Below are 5,000 nucleotides of genomic sequence, written 5' to 3' on the forward strand. Positions count from 1 at the left end.
ATGGTTATCTATGGCCGCGGTAACGGTGAGATTTCTGACATCAATATGAAAATGACGATGAATTTGATGGGGATGATGATTATGGATATAACACACACACACACACACACACACACATATATATATATATATATATATATATATATATATATACATATATGTGTGTGTGTGTGTGTGTGTGTGTGTGTGATGATAATGATAATAATAATACCAATAATAAAAAATAATGATAATAATAATGTAATGGTGATAATAATAATAATAATAATAATAATAATAATAATAATAATAATAATAATAATAATAATAATAATATATATAATAATAATAATAATAATAATAATAATAATAATAATAATAATAATAATAATAATAATAATAATAATAATAATAATAATGTTGATGGTGGTGACAATGTTGTTTTTGATATGCCCATTGTGTTGACAATACAAGTGGTAATATTTACAATGCGTCATATGATGATGATGAATTGAACGTGAATGATAAATGCATAAGAGTGTGTTACAAGGCATTGTGTTTCTATTCTATTACCTGTTATGACAACAGAGTTACAAAGATATGGAACAAGAATAATAAGGTACAAGTCTGGTCTTGACTGTAGATTCCTATCGATGCCAGTGATCTTTGGTAATAGTGACAGTCATGGCTTGCTGCTCATCTATTTGATGGTATTTTAGTTTTGCTACTTTTGGTTTTTAAAAACCCTCTAGGAATAGAATGATGATGATGATGATGCAAATGATGGTGATGATGATAATGATCATGATGATGGTGATGATGATGATGATGATGATGATGATGATGATGATGATGATGATGATGATGATGATGATGATGATGATGATGTTGATCGTTAGGGGGATTTGGGAGAGAAATAGAAATAGGAGGAAGAGGAGGATTATCCTATATGGGGCATAACGAGAGAGCGATCGAGCGAGAGAGGGAGAGATAGAGATAGATAGATAGATAGATAGAGAGAGAGAGAGAGAGAGAGAGAGAGAGACAGAGAGAGAGAGAGAGAGAGAGGCAAGCATAGAGAGAATGAGAGCAGGGAAAGTGAATTGAATAGGGATTAGGAAGAGACGAAAAAGTTGCGAAATGGACAAAGGCATATAATATTAGAATGTTGGCTCAAAATTATCGTTTGTAAGCGCTATTTCTATTTTAGAAAAGTGAGTTGGGCAGACACGTATGTTGATAATAACAAGAAATGAAGTGAGTAGGAAAGTGACAAAAGACAAAGAGAATAAAAATTTCGCGGCGACGATAGGGACTCGAACCCGCGAGTGCCGTGCAATTGTTCTTTTCTATTGTCTTCTGGCACTTTCCTACTCACTTCATTTCTTGTTATTTCTATTTTACTGACTGAATTTTTAAAAAAGAAGCTAACATCTAAAATGTAAGAAACGGATCTTATTTAGTCGCTCATAATCATACAAATAAGCTTGAGAGACATTGTCCTGCTATTAAAGCAGTCACCTTCAAAACCATTGAGTCAAAGATCTTGAAATAAAACCCACAGACCTCGGTGCAAATCCTAGTTTCATTGCAGCAGGGTGCAGACAAATACATCAATGAAGCACAGGATCGGAACGACTTGCCTTTTGTTCTTTATTGACGTTCTGATGACTTTGAAGTGTGGAACAGTCATGGGTCATTGGCGATCTGTCGTAGGAGCGAGCCTGCCTGTGGAGAAGATGGAGGATGGGAGAGAGAGAGAGAGAGAGGAGAGAGAGAGTGGAGAGAGAGAGAGAGAGAGAGAGAGAGAGAGAGAGAGAGAGAGAGAGAGAGAGAGAGATAGATAGATAGAGAGATAGATAGATAGAAGAGATAGAGAGAGAGAGAGAGAGAGAGAGAGAGAGAGAGAGAGAGAGAGAGAGAGAGAGAGAGAGAGAGGAATTGGTGAGAAAATATATCGGTGGGAGGACGCAGAGGAGGTGGACGGGTGGAAGTATTAGGGGAATTTGAAATGCAGGGGCAAATAAATGGAGGAGAAGAAAGAGGAGAAAGGGGTAGAGGGATGGAGAGAGAAGGAGGATGTGGTGGTGGAGGAAGAGGAAGAAGAAGAAGAAGAAGAAGAAGAAGAAGAAGAAGAAGAAGAAGAGAAGAAGAAGAAAAGAAGGAGGGAGGAGGAGGAGTATAATAATAATAATTATAATAATAATAATGATGATGATAAATAATAATTAATAATAATAATGATAATATATAATAATAATATAATAATAATAATAATAATAATAATAATAATAATAATAATGATAATAGTATATGATAGTAATAATAATAAAAAAAATAAAATCAATAATAATAATAACAATAACAACAAAAAGAAGAAGTAGAATAATAATAATAATAATAATAATAATAATAATAATAATAATAATAATAATAATAATAATAATGTATATATAATAATAATATATATAAATAATAAATAATGAAGAAGAAGAAGAAGAAGAAGAAGAAGAAGAAGAATTGGAAGAACAACAACAACAATAACAACAACAAGATTATCATCAAGAGATTGTGACTGGTACATGCCAGCACTTGCATCGACAAGTCTCTTGCTTTAAAATGTTTTGTCCTTGTTCATTAGGGTGCACAAGCATACAAAGGAGAATTGACTCTATCACCAATCCTCTCCATTCCACTCTACTTTCAATGTATCTAAATTGTTGTTGCGTCTAGTTACGTTTGCTTTTTGTTTCCCGATCGTATTGTTATTATTGATGTACTAATTGGTCACCCCCCCCCCTTCTCTTTTGATTATCAAGATGGTAACTATTGAAGCGTTGAGGTGGAAATTAAGTCGTCCGGAGACTGCTGTAAGGGTGGTTGGCTCCCTGAAGAGAGAATAGAGATAAAAAAGGGAAAGATGTAATTGATAACAAGTGTGTTGTAACTTGTCTCATAGGTAATCAATATATCCGTACCCAATATGTTTTGCAAAGGGTAGCCCTTTATCACAATACGACAGACTGAGCCTGGGTTTATTCCGGTGTGTACATGCAAGGAACGGATAGGTGAAAACAAAGATAATAATTGCACTTTATCTTTTAAATAGGATGCCAGCTTATCCAAGCCAGTTGCTAGTCAATTACAAATCAATCACCTGTTATTTCAGTCAAACAGTTAAAAGCTGCTGGAATTTGGTTATTTTTACCAGACGCATACAGTCACGAGTAATTGCACCTGAAAATTCCTTATCTGTGAATAAGATTAAGAAATTTTAATGGAAGAAAACGAAAACCAGGCGGGCAGTTCAGCAAAATGACTGGCTCAGGAGAGAGTAAAGATAAATCTGATAATATGTTATTGATAAGTATTGTGTTGTAACATCGTATAGGTAGTCAATATACCCTTAACCAATATGAATAACAAAGATATTCCTTTCGGGTCATAAGGCACATCAGTCGGGGTTTATCCCAATTACTTAAGCAAAGATTTTGCACGTCTTGCAGTCAATAGATGCATACTTTTGGTCCTTATCTCCGGATACATGCACATGTAAACCATCTCGTTATAAAATTCAATTATTTTATATTGCGGTAACGAATTAAATTATACTGATATGGGTACAGTCAAGATTTTTTTCTGACCACCCTGTCGACTCAGAAGTGATTGGGTAGCTCGGTCTGTTAGTGCTGATGGAAAGCATTTTATGATGGAATAACGTCCTATCCAAAGGGGAGTAAGCAATTGCTATTGTCCATTTCGCGCTATAGAAACCAGGATAAACTCCGCTTTCCTGGGCATAGTTGCTCAGAAGGACTATTTCAATATATGGGTATAAAGATGTAAATGAAAGCCATGCAAGAAGGTCAGCTGACTGGCTGACTGGCTTGACTGACTGGTTAGCTTAAGATAAAATATAAATAAATAAGGTAAATTGTTATTGATACATATATGTTGATATTGTAGCATGTTTAATATGTAATCAATATATATCCGTACTCGTAAGGGTTAGGGTTACAAGACAAATACCCAAACTGTTTCTGTTTTATTGTATTATTTGATAATCTCTCAAAACAAGATAAAACCATCTTAATTGTAGCTGAGCTCATAATTTGCATTTTGTGGCCAGATTACTTATCAGCCTTGCTTTATATGTACTGTTGGGTTGGGGTGTTTGAAATAAGTAAGCTGAAATGCAAATTGATTTACAACCCTCAGCGTGAAACCAAAGTTTATGCCAGTGTGTAGTCTAGTAAAGACCATAATATGCTGAAAAAATTAATATGGGCTCTTCGGTTCATTAATAAAGATTGTTATAATAAATTTAACTTGTTGCATTAAAAAACCCCAAATTATAAACTTCGTTAGCCATTGAAGATAATCAAATATACATTGTTCAACAATAGAATTTTAAAAAATCTATCTTTCAGTTTTTTGGTTAATAGCTGCAACATTTTTGATTCTTTATGTTTTTTAAAGAGACATAATAATTACTGGTTCAAGATTGAAAACATAGAGATACTATCATGGTCATGAAAATATAGAAACGAAGATCTGTTAAGTGCCCCGCAATAACTTGTTAAAGGATTTCGAGAGTTTTACGTAATCTTATAGTTGCTCTCATATTCTGTAAATGGCATTAGATAGTTTGAAATGCTGCGTTTAGTCAGAAAACATAATAAACAATATTGTGTTGATGTGATTTCTCCTTTTTTTCAATGTTGGGATTGACAATTTTGTTGGTTTTAATTCTTTTCTCCTCCTCCTCCTCCTCCTCCTCCTCCTCCTCCTCCTCCTCCTACTTCTTCTTCTTCTTCTTCTTCTTCTTCTTCTTTTTCTTCTTCTACTACTACTACTACTACTACTACTACTACTACTACTACTACTACTACTACTACTACTACTACTACTACTACTACTACTACTACTACTGCTACTACTACCACTACTACTACTTATGCCTCCTCCACATCCTGCTCCTCTCCTTACTTTCTACTCTTCCTCCTCCTCCTCCTCTTCTT

General features: G+C 34.2%; 2 long non-coding RNA genes across 2 annotated transcripts in view; both read right to left on the reverse strand.

Annotated features, from left to right (window-relative positions):
• The window catches only part of LOC144964348 (uncharacterized), a 5,299-nt gene extending 3,592 nt beyond the window's left edge, over positions 1 to 1,707 (reverse strand). The window contains exon 1 of the long non-coding RNA XR_013643816.1: positions 1,546 to 1,707. This is a non-coding gene — a long non-coding RNA (uncharacterized LOC144964348). The remainder of the gene's footprint in view (positions 1 to 1,545) is intronic.
• A 1,139-nt stretch (positions 1,708 to 2,846) lies between these two features.
• The window catches only part of LOC144964355 (uncharacterized), an 82,771-nt gene continuing 80,617 nt past the window's right edge, over positions 2,847 to 5,000 (reverse strand). The window contains exon 5 of the long non-coding RNA XR_013643817.1: positions 2,847 to 2,867. This is a non-coding gene — a long non-coding RNA (uncharacterized LOC144964355). The remainder of the gene's footprint in view (positions 2,868 to 5,000) is intronic.

The sequence above is a fragment of the Berghia stephanieae genome, chromosome 1 (assembly GCF_034508935.2).
Source record: "Berghia stephanieae isolate SIO BIC M18660-M18661 chromosome 1, UCSD_Bste_1.3, whole genome shotgun sequence".
Lineage (NCBI taxonomy): Eukaryota > Metazoa > Mollusca > Gastropoda > Nudibranchia > Aeolidiidae > Berghia > Berghia stephanieae.